The following is a 19,498-nucleotide window of genomic DNA, read 5'->3' on the forward strand; positions in this document are numbered from 1 at the left end:
CAATTTGGATTTCAAATCGGGTCTACCAATCTGTAACTAGAGCTATTTTTGTAACCCTTCGCCTGTTTTTCTGGCTTCGGTAAAAAATGTCAGAAGTTAGCAGATTCATTAAATTCAAAACAACTATCATTTTGACCACTAAACCAAAGACTTTGACAAAAATATATTAGATTAAAACTTCCCTCTACTTCTCTGCTTGTCAAATGCGGAGAAGGTTTATTCAGTATGGAATTTACGTTACAGCAGTTTTACTAAATGCACTACCATGTGTTTTTTAAACTTTCACAAACAACTGCCGTTTTGACCCCTTTCCCAACATTTTACCGAAAACAATGTTTTCTATATAAAATCTACCCCTAATCTTCAGCTTTTCATGCAACAAGTCGGATTTCAAATCGGGTCTACCAATCTGTAACTAGAGCTATTTTTGTAACCCTTCGCCTGTTTTTCTGGCTTCAGTAAAAAATGTCAGAAGTTAGCAGATTCATTAAATTCAAAACAACTTTCACAAAAACTGCCGTTTTGACCACTTTCCCAACATTTTACAGAAAACAATGTTTTCTATATAAACTCTACCCCTAATCTTCAGCTTTTCAAGCAACAAGTCGGATTTCAAATCGGGTCTACCAATCTGTAACTGGAGCTATTTTTGTAACCCTTCGCCTGTTTTTCTGGCTTCGGTAAAAAATGTCAGAAGTTAGCAGATTCATTAAATTCAAAACAACTATCATTTTGACCACTAAACCAAAGACTTTGACAAAAATATATTAGATTAAAACTTCCCTCTACTTCTCTGCTTGTCAAATGCGGAGAAGGTTTATTCAGTATGGAATTTACGTTACAGCAGTTTTACTAAATGCACTACCATGTGTTTTTTAAACTTTCACAAACAACTGCCGTTTTACCCCTTTCCCAACATTTTACCGAAAACAATGTTTTCTATATAAAATCTACCCCTAATCTTCAGCTTTTCAAGCAACAAGTCGGATTTCAAATCGGGTCTACCAATCTGTAACTAGAGCTATTTTTGTAACCCTTCGCCTGTTTTTCTGGCTTCAGTAAAAAATGTCAGAAGTTAGCAGATTCATTAAATTCAAAACAACTTTCACAAAAACTGCCGTTTTGACCACTTTCCCAACATTTTACAGAAAACAATGTTTTCTATATAAACTCTACCCCTAATCTTCAGCTTTTCAAGCAACAAGTCGGATTTCAAATCGGGTCTACCAATCTGTAACTGGAGCTATTTTTGTAACCATTCGCCTGTTTTTCTGGCTTCGGTAAAAAATGTCAGAAGTTAGCAGATTCATTAAATTCAAAACAACTATCATTTTGACCACTAAACCAAAGACTTTGACAAAAATATATTAGATTAAAACTTCCCTCTACTTCTCTGCTTGTCAAATGCGGAGAAGGTTTATTCAGTATGGAATTTACGTTACAGCAGTTTTACTAAATGCACTACCATGTGTTTTTTAAACTTTCACAAACAACTGCCGTTTTACCCCTTTCCCAACATTTTACCGAAAACAATGTTTTCTATATAAAATCTACCCCTAATCTTCAGCTTTTCAAGCAACAAGTCGGATTTCAAATCGGGTCTACCAATCTGTAACTAGAGCTATTTTTGTAACCCTTCGCCTGTTTTTCTGGCTTCAGTAAAAAATGTCAGAAGTTAGCAGATTCATTAAATTCAAAACAACTTTCACAAAAACTGCCGTTTTGACCACTTTCCCAACATTTTACAGAAAACAATGTTTTCTATATAAACTCTACCCCTAATCTTCAGCTTTTCAAGCAACAAGTCGGATTTCAAATCGGGTCTACCAATCTGTAACTGGAGCTATTTTTGTAACCATTCGCCTGTTTTTCTGGCTTCGGTAAAAAATGTCAGAAGTTAGCAGATTCATTAAATTCAAAACAACTTTCACAAAAACTGCCGTTTTGACCACTTTCCCAACATTTTACAGAAAACAATGTTTTCTATATAAACTCTACCCCTAATCTTCAGCTTTTCAAGCAACAAGTCGGATTTCAAATCGGGTCTACCAATCTGTAACTAGAGCTATTTTTGTAACCCTTCGCCTGTTTTTCTGGCTTCGGTAAAAAATGTCAGAAGTTAGCAGATTCATTAAATTCAAAACAACTATCATTTTGACCACTAAACCAAAGACTTTGACAAAAATATATTAGATTAAAACTTCCCTCTACTTCTCTGCTTGTCAAATGCGGAGAAGGTTTATTCAGTATGGAATTTACGTTACAGCAGTTTTACTAAATGCACTACCATGTGTTTTTTAAACTTTCACAAACAACTGCCGTTTTACCCCTTTCCCAACATTTTACCGAAAACAATGTTTTCTATATAAAATCTACCCCTAATCTTCAGCTTTTCAAGCAACAAGTCGGATTTCAAATCGGGTCTACCAATCTGTAACTAGAGCTATTTTTGTAACCCTTCGCCTGTTTTTCTGGCTTCAGTAAAAAATGTCAGAAGTTAGCAGATTCATTAAATTCAAAACAACTTTCACAAAAACTGCCGTTTTGACCACTTTCCCAACATTTTACAGAAAACAATGTTTTCTATATAAACTCTACCCCTAATCTTCAGCTTTTCAAGCAACAAGTCGGATTTCAAATCGGGTCTACCAATCTGTAACTGGAGCTATTTTTGTAACCATTCACCTGTTTTTCTGGCTTCGGTAAAAAATGTCAGAAGTTAGCAGATTCATTAAATTCAAAACAACTTTCACAAAAACTGCCGTTTTGACCCCTTTCCCAACATTTTACAGAAAACAATGTTTTCTATATAAAATCTACCCCTAATCTTCAGCTTTTCAAGCAACAAATCGGATTTCAAATCGGGTCTACCAATCTGTAACTAGAGCTATTTTTGTAACCCTTCGCCTGTTTTTCTGGCTTCGGTAAAAAATGTCAGAAGTTAGCAGATTCATTAAATTCAAAACAACTATCATTTTGACCAGTAAACCAAAGAGTTTGACAAAAATATATTGGATTAAAACTTCCCTCTACTTCTCTGCTTGTCAAATGCGGAGAAGGTTTATTCAGTATGGAATTTACATTACAGCCGTTTTGCAAAATGCACTAACACTTGTTTTTCAAACTTTCACAAACAACTGCCGTTTTGACCCCTTTCCCAACATTTTACAGAAAACAATGTTTTCTATATAAAATCTACCCCTAATCTTCAGCTTTTCAAACAACAAGTCGGATTTCAAATCGGGTCTACCAATCTGTAACTAGAGCTAATTTTGTAACCCTTCGCCTGTTTTTATGGCTGCGGTAAAAAATGTCAGAAGTTAGCACATTCATTAAATTCAAAACAACTTTCACAAAAACTGCCGTTTTGACCCCTTTCCCAACATTTTAAAGAAAACAATGTTTTCTATATAAAATCTACCCCTAATCTTCAGCTTTTCAAGCAACAAGTCGGATTTCAAATCGGGTCTACCAATGTGTAACTAGAGCTATTTTTGTAACCCTTCGCCTGTTTTTCTGGCTTCGGTAAAAAATGTCAGAAGTTAGCAGATTCATTAAATTCAAAACAACTATCATTTTGATCAGTAAACCAAAGAGTTTGACAAAAATATATTGGATTAAAACTTCCCTCTACTTCTCTGCTTGTCAAATGCGGAGAAGGTTTATTCAGTATGGAATTTACATTACAGCCGTTTTGCAAAATGCACTACCACTTGTTTTTCAACCTTTCACAAACAACTGCCGTTTTGACCCCTTTCCCAGCATTTTATAGAAAACAATGTTTTCTATATAAAATCTACCCCTAATCTTCAGCTTTTCAAGCAACAAGTCGGATGTCAAATCGGGTCTACCAATCTGTAACTAGAGCTAATTTTGTAACCCTTCGCCTGTTTTTATGGCTGCGGTAAAAAATGTCAGAAGTTAGCACATTCATTAAATTCAAAACAACTTTCACAAAAACTGCCGTTTTGACCCCTTTCCCAACATTTTACAGAAAACAATGTTTTCTATATAAAATCTACCCCTAATCTTCAGCTTTTCAAGCAACAAGTCGGATTTCAAATCGGGTCTACCAATCTGTAACTAGAGCTATTTTTGTAACGATTCGCCTGTTTTTCTGGCTTCGGTAAAAAATGTCAGAAGTTAGCAGATTCATTAAATTCAAAACAACTATCATTTTGACCAGTAAACCAAAGAGTTTGACAAAAATATATTGGATTAAAACTTCCCTCTACTTCTCTGCTTGTCAAATGCGGAGAAGGTTTATTCAGTATGGAATTTACATTACAGCCGTTTTGCAAAATGCACTAACACTTGTTTTTCAAACTTTCACAAACAACTGCCGTTTTGACCCCTTTCCCAACATTTTACAGAAAACAATGTTTTCTATATAAAATCTACCCCTAATCTTCAGCTTTTCAAACAACAAGTCGGATTTCAAATCGGGTCTACCAATCTGTAACTAGAGCTAATTTTGTAACCCTTCGCCTGTTTTTATGGCTGCGGTAAAAAATGTCAGAAGTTAGCACATTCATTAAATTCAAAACAACTTTCACAAAAACTGCCGTTTTGACCCCTTTCCCAACATTTTAAAGAAAACAATGTTTTCTATATAAAATCTACCCCTAATCTTCAGCTTTTCAAGCAACAAGTCGGATTTCAAATCGGGTCTACCAATGTGTAACTAGAGCTATTTTTGTAACCCTTCGCCTGTTTTTCTGGCTTCGGTAAAAAATGTCAGAAGTTAGCAGATTCATTAAATTCAAAACAACTATCATTTTGATCAGTAAACCAAAGAGTTTGACAAAAATATATTGGATTAAAACTTCCCTCTACTTCTCTGCTTGTCAAATGCGGAGAAGGTTTATTCAGTATGGAATTTACATTACAGCCGTTTTGCAAAATGCACTACCACTTGTTTTTCAACCTTTCACAAACAACTGCCGTTTTGACCCCTTTCCCAGCATTTTATAGAAAACAATGTTTTCTATATAAAATCTACCCCTAATCTTCAGCTTTTCAAGCAACAAGTCGGATGTCAAATCGGGTCTACCAATCTGTAACTAGAGCTAATTTTGTAACCCTTCGCCTGTTTTTATGGCTGCGGTAAAAAATGTCAGAAGTTAGCACATTCATTAAATTCAAAACAACTTTCACAAAAACTGCCGTTTTGACCCCTTTCCCAACATTTTACAGAAAACAATGTTTTCTATATAAAATCTACCCCTAATCTTCAGCTTTTCAAGCAACAAGTCGGATTTCAAATCGGGTCTACCAATCTGTAACTAGAGCTATTTTTGTAACGATTCGCCTGTTTTTCTGGCTTCGGTAAAAAATGTCAGAAGTTAGCAGATTCATTAAATTCAAAACAACTATCATTTTGACCACTAAACCAAAGACTTTGACAAAAATATATTAGATTAAAACTTCCCTCTACTTCTCTGCTTGTCAAATGCGGAGAAGGTTTATTCAGTATGGAATTTACATTACAGCCGTTTTACGAAATGCACTACCATGTGTTTTTTAAACTTTCACAAACAACTGCCGTTTTGACCCCTTTCCCAACATTTTACAGAAAACATTGTTTTCTATATAAAATCTACCCATAATCTTCTGCTTTTCAAGCAACAAGTAGGATTTCAAATCGGGTCTACCAATGTGTAACTAGAGCTATTTTTGTAACCCTTCGCCTGTTTTTCTGGCTTCGGTAAAAAATGTCAGAAGTTAGCAGATTCATTAAATTCAAAACAACTATCATTTTGACCAGTAAACCAAAGAGTTTGACAAAAATATATTGGATTAAAACTTCCCTCTACTTCTCTGCTTGTCAAATGCGGAGAAGGTTTATTCAGTATGGAATTTACATTACAGCCGTTTTGCAAAATGCACTAACACTTGTTTTTCAAACTTTCACAAACAACTGCCGTTTTGACCCCTTTCCCAACATTTTACAGAAAACAATGTTTTCTATATAAAATCTACCCTTAATCTTCAGCTTTTCAAACAACAAGTCGGATTTCAAATCGGGTCTACCAATCTGTAACTAGAGCTAATTTTGTAACCCTTCGCCTGTTTTTATGGCTGCGGTAAAAAATGTCAGAAGTTAGCACATTCATTAAATTCAAAACAACTTTCACAAAAACTGCCGTTTTGACCCCTTTCCCAACATTTTACAGAAAACAATGTTTTCTATATAAAATCTACCCCTAATCTTCAGCTTTTCAAGCAACAAGTCGGATTTCAAATCGGGTCTACCAATCTGTAACTAGAGCTATTTTTGTAACCCTTCGCCTGTTTTTCTGGCTTCGGTAAAAAATGTCAGAAGTTAGCAGATTCATTAAATTCAAAACAACTTTCACAAAAACTGCCGTTTTGCCCCCTTTCCCAACATTTTACAGAAAACAATGTTTTCTATATAAAATCTACCCCTAATCTTCAGCTTTTCAAGCAACAAGTCGGATTTCAAATCGGGTCTACCAATGTGTAACTAGAGCTATTTTTGTAACCCTTCGCCTGTTTTTCTGGCTTCGGTAAAAAATGTCAGAAGTTAGCAGATTCATTAAATTCAAAACAACTATCATTTTGACCAGTAAACCAAAGAGTTTGACAAAAATATATTGGATTAAAACTTCCCTCTACTTCTCTGCTTGTCAAATGCGGAGAAGGTTTATTCAGTATGGAATTTACATTACAGCCGTTTTACGAAATGCACTACCATGTGTTTTTTAAACTTTCACAAACAACTGCCGTTTTGACCCCTTTCCCAGCATTTTATAGAAAACAATGTTTTCTATATAAAATCTACCCCTAATATTCAGCTTTTCAAGCAACAAGTCGGATTTCAAATCGGGTCTACCAATCTGTAACTAGAGCTATTTTTGTAACCCTTCGCCTGTTTTTCTGGCTTCGGTAAAAAAATTCAGAAGTTAGCAGATTCACTAAATTCAAAACAACTTTCACAAATACTGCCGTTTTAACCCCTTTCCCAAAATTTTACAGAAAACGATGTTTTCTATATAAAATCTACCCCTAATCTTCAGCTTTTCAAGCAACAAGTCGGATTTCAAATCGGGTCTACCAATCTGTAACTAGAGCTATTTTTGTAACCCTTCGCCTGTTTTTCTGGCTTCGGTAAAAAATGTCAGAAGTTAGCAGATTCATTCAATTCAAAACAACTTTCACAAATACTGCCGTTTTAACCCCTTTCCCAAAATTTTACAGAAAACAATGTTTTCTATATAAAATCTACCCCTAATCTTCAGCTTTTCAAACAACAAGTCGGATTTAAAATCGGGTCTACCAATCTGTAACTAGAGCTATTTTTGTAACCCTTCGCCTGTTTTTCTGGCTTCGGTAAAAAATGTCAGAAGTTAGCAGATTCATTCAATTCAAAACAACTTTCACAAATACTGCCGTTTTAACCCCTTTCCCAACATTTTTCAGAAAACAATGTTTTCTATATAAAATCTACCCCTAATATTCAGCTTTTCAAGCAACAAGTCGGATTTCAAATCGGGTCTACCAATCTGTAACTAGAGCTATTTTTGTAACCCTTCGCCTGTTTTTCTGGCTTCGGTAAAAAATGTCAGAAGTTAGCAGATTCATTAAATTCAAAACAACTTTCACAAAAACTGCCGTTTTGACCCCTTTCCCAACATTTTACAGAAAACAATGTTTTCTATATAAAATCTACCCCTAATCTTCAGCTTTTCAAGCAACAAGTCGGATTTCAAATCGGGTCTACCAATCTGTAACTAGAGCTATTTTTGTAACCCTTCGCCTGTTTTTCTGGCTTCGGTAAAAAATGTCAGAAGTTAGCAGATTCATTCAATTCAAAACAACTTTCACAAATACTGCCGTTTTAACCCCTTTCCCAACATTTTACAGAAAACAATGTTTTCTATATAAAATCTACCCCTAATCTTCAGCTTTTCAAGCAACAAGTCGGATTTCAAATCGGGTCTACCAATCTGTAACTAGAGCTATTTTTGTAACCCTTCGCCTGTTTTTCTGGCTTCGGTAAAAAATGTCAGAAGTTAGCAGATTCATTAAATTCAAAACAACTTTCACAAAAACTGCCGTTTTGACCCCTTTCCCAACATTTTACAGAAAACAATGTTTTCTATATAAAATCTACCCCTAATCTTCAGCTTTTCAAGCAACAAGTCGGATTTCAAATCGGGTCTACCAATCTGTAACTAGAGCTATTTTTGTAACCCTTCGCCTGTTTTTCTGGCTTCGGTAAAAAATGTCAGAAGTTAGCAGATTCATTAAATTCAAAACAACTTTCACAAATACTGCCGTTTTAACCCCTTTCCCAAAATTTTACAGAAAACAATGTTTTCTATATAAAATCTACCCCTAATCTTCAGCTTTTCAAGCAACAAGTCGGATTTCAAATCGGGTCTACCAATCTGTAACTAGAGCTATTTTTGTAACCCTTCGCCTGTTTTTCTGGCTTCGGTAAAAAATGTCAGAAGTTAGCAGATTCATTCAATTCAAAACAACTTTCACAAATACTGCCGTTTTAACCCCTTTCCCAACATTTTACAGAAAACAATGTTTTCTATATAAAATCTACCCCTAATCTTCAGCTTTTCAAGCAACAAGTCGGATTTCAAATCGGGTCTACCAATCTGTAACTAGAGCTATTTTTGTAACCCTTCGCCTGTTTTTCTGGCTTCGGTAAAAAATGTCAGAAGTTAGCAGATTCATTAAATTCAAAACAACTTTCACAAAAACTGCCGTTTTGACCCCTTTCCCAACATTTTACAGAAAACAATGTTTTCTATATAAAATCTACCCCTAATCTTCAGCTTTTCAAGCAACAAGTCGGATTTCAAATCGGGTCTACCAATCTGTAACTAGAGCTATTTTTGTAACCCTTCGCCTGTTTTTCTGGCTTCGGTAAAAAATTTCAGAAGTTAGCAGATTCATTAAATTCAAAACAACTTTCACAAATACTGCCGTTTTAACCCCTTTCCCAAAATTTTACAGAAAACGATGTTTTCTATATAAAATCTACCCCTAATCTTCAGCTTTTCAAGCAACAAGTCGGATTTCAAATCGGGTCTACCAATCTGTAACTAGAGCTATTTTTGTAACCCTTCGCCTGTTTTTCTGGCTTCGGTAAAAAATGTCAGAAGTTAGCAGATTCATTCAATTCAAAACAACTTTCACAAATACTGCCGTTTTAACCCCTTTCCCAAAATTTTACAGAAAACAATGATTTCTATATAAAATCTACCCCTAATCTTCAGCTTTTCAAACAACAAGTCGGATTTAAAATCGGGTCTACCAATCTGTAACTACAGCTATTTTTGTAACCCTTCGCCTGTTTTTCTGGCTTCGGTAAAAAATGTCAGAAGTTAGCAGATTCATTCAATTCAAAACAACTTTCACAAATACTGCCGTTTTAACCCCTTTCCCAAAAATTTTACAGAAAACGATGTTTTCTATATAAAATCTACCCATAATCTTCAGCTTTTCAAGCAACAAGTCGGATTTCAAATCGGGTCTACTAATCTGTAACTAGAGCTATTTTTGTAACCCTTCGCCTGTTTTTCTGGCTTCGGTAAAAAATGTCATAAGTTAGCAGATTCATTAAATTCAAAACAACTTTCACAAAAACTGCCGTTTTGACCCCTTTCCCAACATTTTTCAGAAAACAATGTTTTCTATATAAAATCTACCCCTAATCTTCAGCTTTTCAAGCAACAAGTCGGATTTCAAATCGGGTCTACCAATCTGTAACTAGAGCTATTTTTGTAACCCTTCGCCTGTTTTTCCGGCTTCGGTAAAAAATGTCAGAAGTTAGCAGATTCATTCAATTCAAAACAACTTTCACAAATACTGCCGTTTTAACCCCTTTCCCAAAAATTTTACAGAAAACAATGTTTTCTATATAAAATCTACCCATAATCTTCAGCTTTTCAAGCAACAAGTCGGATTTCAAATCGGGTCTACTAATCTGTAACTAGAGCTATTTTTGTAACCCTTCGCCTGTTTTTCTGGCTTCGGTAAAAAATGTCATAAGTTAGCAGATTCATTAAATTCAAAACAACTTTCACAAAAACTGCCGTTTTGACCCCTTTCCCAACATTTTTCAGAAAACAATGTTTTCTATATAAAATCTACCCCTAATATTCAGCTTTTCAAGCAACAAGTCGGATTTCAAATCGGGTCTACCAATCTGTAACTAGAGCTATTTTTGTAACCCTTCGCCTGTTTTTCTGGCTTCGGTAAAAAATGTCAGAAGTTAGCAGATTCATTAAATTCAAAACAACTTTCACAAAAACTGCCGTTTTGACCCCTTTCCCAACATTTTACAGAAAACAATGTTTTCTATATAAAATCTACCCCTAATCTTCAGCTTTTCAAGCAACAAGTCGGATTTCAAATCGGGTCTACCAATCTGTAACTAGAGCTATTTTTGTAACCCTTCGCCTGTTTTTCTGGCTTCGGTAAAAAATTTCAGAAGTTAGCAGATTCATTAAATTCAAAACAACTTTCACAAATACTGCCGTTTTAACCCCTTTCCCAAAATTTTACAGAAAACGATGTTTTCTATATAAAATCTACCCCTAATCTTCAGCTTTTCAAGCAACAAGTCGGATTTCAAATCGGGTCTACCAATCTGTAACTAGAGCTATTTTTGTAACCCTTCGCCTGTTTTTCTGGCTTCGGTAAAAAATGTCAGAAGTTAGCAGATTCATTCAATTCAAAACAACTTTCACAAATACTGCCGTTTTAACCCCTTTCCCAAAATTTTACAGAAAACAATGATTTCTATATAAAATCTACCCCTAATCTTCAGCTTTTCAAACAACAAGTCGGATTTAAAATCGGGTCTACCAATCTGTAACTACAGCTATTTTTGTAACCCTTCGCCTGTTTTTCTGGCTTCGGTAAAAAATGTCAGAAGTTAGCAGATTCATTCAATTCAAAACAACTTTCACAAATACTGCCGTTTTAACCCCTTTCCCAAAAATTTTACAGAAAACGATGTTTTCTATATAAAATCTACCCATAATCTTCAGCTTTTCAAGCAACAAGTCGGATTTCAAATCGGGTCTACTAATCTGTAACTAGAGCTATTTTTGTAACCCTTCGCCTGTTTTTCTGGCTTCGGTAAAAAATGTCATAAGTTAGCAGATTCATTAAATTCAAAACAACTTTCACAAAAACTGCCGTTTTGACCCCTTTCCCAACATTTTTCAGAAAACAATGTTTTCTATATAAAATCTACCCCTAATCTTCAGCTTTTCAAGCAACAAGTCGGATTTCAAATCGGGTCTACCAATCTGTAACTAGAGCTATTTTTGTAACCCTTCGCCTGTTTTTCCGGCTTCGGTAAAAAATGTCAGAAGTTAGCAGATTCATTCAATTCAAAACAACTTTCACAAATACTGCCGTTTTAACCCCTTTCCCAAAAATTTTACAGAAAACAATGTTTTCTATATAAAATCTACCCATAATCTTCAGCTTTTCAAGCAACAAGTCGGATTTCAAATCGGGTCTACTAATCTGTAACTAGAGCTATTTTTGTAACCCTTCGCCTGTTTTTCTGGCTTCGGTAAAAAATGTCATAAGTTAGCAGATTCATTAAATTCAAAACAACTTTCACAAAAACTGCCGTTTTGACCCCTTTCCCAACATTTTTCAGAAAACAATGTTTTCTATATAAAATCTACCCCTAATATTCAGCTTTTCAAGCAACAAGTCGGATTTCAAATCGGGTCTACCAATCTGTAACTAGAGCTATTTTTGTAACCCTTCGCCTGTTTTTCTGGCTTCGGTAAAAAATGTCAGAAGTTAGCAGATTCATTAAATTCAAAACAACTTTCACAAAAACTGCCGTTTTGACCCCTTTCCCAACATTTTACAGAAAACAATGTTTTCTATATAAAATCTACCCCTAATCTTCAGCTTTTCAAGCAACAAGTCGGATTTCAAATCGGGTCTACCAATCTGTAACTAGAGCTATTTTTGTAACCCTTCGCCTGTTTTTCTGGCTTCGGTAAAAAATTTCAGAAGTTAGCAGATTCATTAAATTCAAAACAACTTTCACAAATACTGCCGTTTTAACCCCTTTCCCAAAATTTTACAGAAAACGATGTTTTCTATATAAAATCTACCCCTAATCTTCATATTTTCAAGCAACAAGTCGGATTTCAAATCGGGTCTACCAATCTGTAACTAGAGCTATTTTTGTAACCCTTCGCCTGTTTTTCTGGCTTCGGTAAAAAATGTCAGAAGTTAGCAGATTCATTAAATTCAAAACAACTTTCACAAAAACTGCCGTTTTGACCCCTTTCCCAACATTTTACAGAAAACAATGTTTTCTATATAAAATCTACCCCTAATCTTCAGATTTTCAAGCAAAAAGTCGGATTTCAAATCAGGTCTACCAATCTGTAACTAGAGCTATTTTTGTAACCCTTCGCCTGTTTTTCTGGCTTCGGTAAAAAATGTCAGAAGTTAGCAGATTCATTAAAGCACTTAAATTCCGGGCAGTCTTTAACTATATGCCCTGGTTGAATACACATACGACATACTCTGACCTGCTTGTCATGAATGACTCTGAAATATTCTGCTCCCTCCAACGTCTCAATTCTTGTAGAATAAGGTAATGATGTCACTTTTCCTGTGAACTTGACCTTGCAGAAACGTGTCCCGTACACCACCTCCGTTCCTGGCCAAACTCTCCTCCTTATCTCCGAGACAGCCTCCACTCCCCAGCTACTCAGCTTGCCCAGTATCACACCATCTTCTACATATACTGGGAGATTCATGAACGACACCACCACTTCCTTCACATTAATATCTCTCGCCAGTATCTTGGTGTCCTTTATCCGTATTCCATCCATTAGCCGTTCTTTTCCTTTTTCATTCCTCATCGTAACTTCATACTTCTTTTCTCCTTTCATTCGGCATCCCACCACCTCTCCACACACCTCCTTAATTGCTCGCAGTAGTTCCATTGTCGTCACTTTGTCTTCTCCTTCCAACTCAATTGCCACTGTGTATTCTTTTCCATATTTCATTCCTTCTTTATCTTCATTTTTCTTCCGTTGCGCATTTTCGTTGTCCTTGTCCATTCCGTTTGTTGTTTCCATGTTGTCCGTCATAGCAATTTAAAAAAAAATGAATCCGAAAAAAAAAACTCTCCCCCAAGCAGCAAAACTGCAAGGGGGGAAGATTAACCAAACTTAAAAGTATTCAAATGCAAGAACAAAAAAAATAATTATAATAATAAAAAAATTATATTGCAAAAACCAATTAATTAACAAAAATAGCTCTCGAGCAAACACTCTCCAGCAAACACTTACTCACAGCTCAAACACTCGCACCTGTCGTCACTTCTCCAATCAGGAAATGCGCATTCAGGCTGGTATGGCCGTAAGCGAAGGTGCATCTCTTGGCACACCATATAAAGTCAAAGTGAGTCTGATAAACAGACATTGCATTCTCACCAATTAGATAAGCAGCTTGAACTTTGGCTCACTCAAAAAGTGGAAGAAATTACATATACTGTAGCCATCACTTTTTAGCACAGATAGTTGGATGAAATACAAACAAACCTTGCAAACATTTCTAAGCGAGGGCACATATTTCAGCCTTGTGGGAAAAAAAGGACAAATACAATGACTTCTGACAAATACATCATCAGCAACAGTTTCCCATGCAGCTATCCTACTAGCCACGATAAATACACAAAAGCTCTGGATGTTGAAAACCTATTGCATTGTTCTGTGCTAAGGAGGAACGCATGTATGGACAATTTCATATTGGAAGCGCATGACACATCATGACCGGGGGGGGGGGGTTAGAGTGGCTTCCCAACTATCTCCTGATTGAAGTACCAGCGTGGCATAAATACAATGCTGCATTTCGCAACATAATGTTTCGACAAAATGCCAACAATATTTTACAAACAAATGTTTCCACCTTTCGATTGGTCCACAAAGTCTCCTTCACAACTGACTTCAAAGATCTCCATAAGCACAGTCAGTTGACTCAAGTCATCCTTAAGCCTGCCGCCATGCAACGGTTTATCATTAACAAAGACATCAGGGTAAAGCACAAACGAGCACTACCATAAATTTTGCAATCGAGATTCACACATTTGGAAAATTCACAAGGGGTCAGCACAGCCAGAGTGCAATGACTGAGCCCCACACCGGCTGAACCACCTTCTTGATTACGGTATGTCTTCTGCTTAGTGGAGGAAAAGTCTCTCCAGTGCCAACATTTTCCGCTAACGGTAACCACTTTCTGTTCTGATAATATCATATCACATCGACCTGCGTTAAATGCCGTTTAGGAATGCACTTGCACACAGAGTAGTGAAAAAGTAGTTTATTTTGTTTACTAGATTATATCAGTGAACCACTAGATTCCCATCATGCAACACTGTCGAAAAAAATCACCAATTACTTTTTAATATCTTAACCTATCTGATATCACAAATGTTTGCGATATGACGAAATACAATCACATTCAGACACACACACACACACACACAGACAAATGCATGAAACCAATTGATTTATTATCGATAACATCTCAGATTCCCTTGTGCTTTTGATTTACTCCATAAAAGAAGGGTTGTAATTCCAACATGGAAAACACAGGGCCATCAGACACCAGTCCAGTTCCACTCCTCACCAGCATTATTTCCTTTGATCATTTGAACAGGGCGAGGGAGCACAGAGCACACACAAGCTGCATTCAGTAACAATATTCTTATTTGTCTTATAAATAAAAGGCAGTTGCTCCCTGACAACACTAGGAACTTTGATCGTATTAAAAGGGCAGGGGAGACTAGCCCATAGAGGCTGCATTTAGTCAATTCAGCAACAAATGCTTACTACAAGGCAGTGTTGCTGATGAAATAATGCCACAACCCCTAGTGGACAAAAGGCTTACAGCACCTGGTATTCCCAGGCGGTCTCCTATCCAAGTACTAACCAGGCCCAACCCTGCTTAGCTTCCGAGATCAGACGAGATCTGGCGTATTCAGGCTGGTATGGCCGTAAGCGAAGGTGCATCTCTTGGCACACCATATAAAGTCAAAGTGAGTCTGATAAACAGACATTGCATTCTCACCAATTAGATAAGCAGCTTGAACTTTGGCTCACTCAAAAAGTGGAAGAAATTACATATACTGTAGCCATCACTTTTTAGCACAGATAGTTGGATGAAATACAAACAAACCTTGCAAACATTTCTAAGCGAGGGCACATATTTCAGCCTTGTGGGAAAAAACGGACAAATACAATGACTTCTGACAAATACATCATCAGCAACAGTTTCCCATGCAGCTATCCTACTAGCCACGATAAATACACAAAAGCTCTGGATGTTGAAAACCTATTGCATTGTTCTGTGCTAAGGAGGAATGCATGTATGGACAATTTCATATTGGAAGCGCATGACACATCATGACCGGGGGGGGGGTTAGAGTGGCTTCCCAACTATCTCCTGATTGAAGTACCAGCGTGGCATAAATACAATGCTGCATTTCGCAACATAATGTTTCGACAAAATGCCAACAATATTTTACAAACAAATGTTTCCACCTTTCGATTGGTCCACAAAGTCTCCTTCACAACTGACTTCAAAGATCTCCATAAGCACAGTCAGTTGACTCAAGTCATCCTTAAGCCTGCCGCCATGCAACGGTTTATCATTAACAAAGACATCAGGGTAAAGCACAAACGAGCACTACCATAAATTTTGCAATCAAGATTCACACATTTGGAAAATTCACAAGGGGTCAGCACAGCCAGAGTGCAATGATTGAGCACCACACCGGCTGAACTACCTTCTTGATTACAGTATCTCTTCTGCTTAGTGGAGGAAAAGTCTCTCCAGTGCCAACATTTTCCGCTAACGGTAACCACTTTCTGTTCTGATAATATCATATCACATCGACCTGCGTTAAATGCCGTTTAGGAATGCACTTGCACACAGAGTAGTGAAAAAGTAGTTTATTTTGTTTACTAGATTATATCAGTGAACCACTAGATTCCCATCATGCAACACTGTCGAAAAAAATCACCAAGTTCTTTTTAATATCTTAACCTATCTGATATCACAAATGTTTGCGATATGACGAAATACAATCACATTCAGACACACACACACACACACACAGACAAATGCATGAAACCAGTTGATTTATTATCGATAACATCTCAGATTCCCTTGTGCTTTTGATTTACTCCATAAAAGAAGGGTTGTAATTCCAACATGGAAAACACAGGGCCATCAGACACCAGTCCAGTTCCACTCCTCACCAGCATTATTTCCTTTGATCATTTGAACAGGGCGAGGGAGCACAGAGCACACACAAGCTGCATTCAGTAACAATATTCTTATTTGTCTTATAAATAAAAGGCAGTTGCTCCCTGACAACACTAGGAACTTTGATCGTATTAAAAGGGCAGGGGAGACTAGCCCATAGAGGCTGCATTTAGTCAATTCAGCAACAAATGCTTACTACAAGGCAGTGTTGCTGATGAAATAATGCCACACCCCCTAGTGGACAAAAGGCTTACAGCACCTGGTATTCCCAGGCGGTCTCCCATCCAAGTACTAACCAGGCCCTACCCTGCTTAGCTTCCGAGATCAGACGAGATCGGGCGTATTCAGGCTGGTATGGCCGTAAGCGAAGGTGCATCTCTTGGCACACCATATAAAGTCAAAGTGAGTCTGATAAACAGACATTGCATTCTCACCAATTAGATAAGCAGCTTGAACTTTGGTTCACTCAAAAAGTGGAAGAAATTACATATACTGTAGCCATCACTTTTTAGCACAGATAGTTGGATGAAATACAAACAAACCTTGCAAACATTTCTAAGCGAGGGCACATATTTCAGCCTTGTGGGAAAAAACGGACAAATACAATGACTTCTGACAAATACATCATCAGCAACAGTTTCCCATGCAGCTATCCTACTAGCCACGATAAATACACAAAAGCTCTGGATGTTGAAAACCTATTGCATTGTTCTGTGCTAAGGAGGAATGCATGTATGGACAATTTCATATTGGAAGCGCATGACACATCATGACCGGGGGGGGGGTTAGAGTGGCTTCCCAACTATCTCCTGATTGAAGTACCAGCGTGGCATAAACACAATGCTGCATTTCGCAACATAATGTTTCGACAAAATGCCAACAATATTTTACAAACAAATGTTTCCACCTTTCGATTGGTCCACAAAGTCTCCTTCACAACTGACTTCAAAGATCTCCATAAGCACAGTCAGTTGACTCAAGTCATCCTTAAGCCTGCCGCCATGCAACGGTTTATCATTAACAAAGACATCAGGGTAAAGCACAAACGAGCACTACCATAAATTTTGCAATCAAGATTCACACATTTGGAAAATTCACAAGGGGTCAGCACAGCCAGAGTGCAATGATTGAGCACCACACCGGCTGAACTACCTTCTTGATTACGGTATCTCTTCTGCTTAGTGGAGGAAAAGTCTCTCCAGTGCCAACATTTTCCGCTAACGGTAACCACTTTCTGTTCTGATAATATCATATCACATCGACCTGCGTTAAATGCCGTTTAGGAATGCACTTGCACACAGAGTAGTGAAAAAGTAGTTTATTTTGTTTACTAGATTATATCAGTGAACCACTAGATTCCCATCATGCAACACTGTCGAAAAAAATCACCAATTACTTTTTAATATCTTAACCTATCTGATATCACAAATGTTTGCGATATGACGAAATACAATCACATTCAGACACACACACACACACACACACACAGACAAATGCATGAAACCAATTGATTTATTATCGATAACATCTCAGATTCCCTTGTGCTTTTGATTTACTCCATAAAAGAAGGGTTGTAATTCCAACATGGAAAACACAGGGCCATCAGACACCAGTCCAGTTCCACTCCTCACCAGCATTATTTCCTTTGATCATTTGAACAGGGCGAGGGAGCACAGAGCACACACAAGCTGCATTCAGTAACAATATTCTTATTTGTCTTATAAATAAAAGGCAGTTGCTCCCTGACAACACTAGGAACTTTGATCGTATTAAAAGGGCAGGGGAGACTAGCCCATAGAGGCTGCATTTAGTCAATTCAGCAACAAATGCTTACTACAAGGCAGTGTTGCTGATGAAATAATGCCACACCCCCTAGTGGACAAAAGGCTTACAGCACCTGGTATTCCCAGGCGGTCTCCCATCCAAGTACTAACCAGGCCCTACCCTGCTTAGCTTCCGAGATCAGACGAGATCGGGCGTATTTTTTTTTTTTTTTTTTTTTTATTATAAAAAATGTCAAAGTAATTTACAACCAAATCACATAACCACCAACAATCCTTCAACCAATTTCACTCCCTGTACATCAGAAACAAAACCAATTTTCCAAAACACCAACAACACATATTACAAAAAAACAAAATCAACAATACATTACAACAAATAAAACATAATTACACCATCCTTATTCACTAATCAACTTAAAATACATAATCTAATAAACATTATACATACACCATTTCAGAAGTTAACCCTAAATCCCCCTCCTCCCTCCTCCATAGACACCAAAGTACTCCCCTTTATAAACATACTTTCAAATTTCTCTAGTTTTGCATTATACATTAATTCTACCTGCTTTCTTAAACCCGCTTTAAAGATTACCCAAACATTTACCTTTTTCCCTTCAAAATGTTTCATATTCCTTCTACAGTAAATTGCATACCTCACAAAACTCAAAACAAGATTCAACAGGTACACATTCACACCCAAACATTTCCCCACTACTCCAAATAATATTAATCTATCCCATTCAAAACTTTCTATAAACTCTTTTCTCCAGTGCCTCCACAACAAAAGTTTTACTTTATTGAAAAAATCTGTCAGACATGGACATTCAACAAATAAATGCATCAAAGACTCTGGCTTCATCATACACACATCACATTCCCGCCGTACATCGCGGTTTATCTGATGTAAAATAATATTTGTGTATATACGATTATGCCGTAACATAAAATCCATGTTCTCACAATTTCGTTTATTCCCAAACAAAACCAAATTCTCCCACATCAAAGAAACATCCAAATCAATAAACATTTTTCTCCACATCCTCTCAGCCGCAGGCCTCACACACACAGACTTCAACATACACTTGTACATTCTTTTCTGTGTTACTTTTGATAATAATTGTTTCCCCAATCCTTTACCCACATAGAGACTTGGCATCACATACAAGTCCTCATATTCCCCCTCCCCATTTATCACTTTTATCCACTCACCCGGAATGCATAATTTAATTCTTTCGTATATCTTTAATATTACATTTCTCTCCACTGTATCATCAAACTCCCACACAGTATCTAGAATTGCCTGCCCCCTTAAAAAACCAGGTATAACCTCATAAAGAAAATCTTTTACCAATATTAACCCCGCCTTCATAAACAATTTGTTGTACAACACCTTCCCACCA

At 36.8% G+C, this 19,498-nt stretch overlaps 2 non-coding genes across 2 annotated transcripts; both read right to left on the reverse strand.

Moving 5' to 3' along the window:
- Positions 1-14,924: 14,924 nt before the first annotated feature.
- LOC129846374 (5S ribosomal RNA) lies at positions 14,925-15,043 on the reverse strand. Its single transcript, XR_008758237.1, has one exon. It is a non-coding gene; the product is annotated as a 5S ribosomal RNA (ribosomal RNA).
- Positions 15,044-16,558: 1,515 nt separating this feature from the next.
- LOC129846372 (5S ribosomal RNA) lies at positions 16,559-16,677 on the reverse strand. Its single transcript, XR_008758235.1, has one exon. It is a non-coding gene; the product is annotated as a 5S ribosomal RNA (ribosomal RNA).
- Between the last annotated feature and the right edge of the window lie 2,821 nt (positions 16,678-19,498).

Source organism: Salvelinus fontinalis, unplaced genomic scaffold (genome assembly GCF_029448725.1).
Source record: "Salvelinus fontinalis isolate EN_2023a unplaced genomic scaffold, ASM2944872v1 scaffold_0510, whole genome shotgun sequence".
Taxonomy (NCBI): Eukaryota; Metazoa; Chordata; class Actinopteri; order Salmoniformes; family Salmonidae; genus Salvelinus; species Salvelinus fontinalis.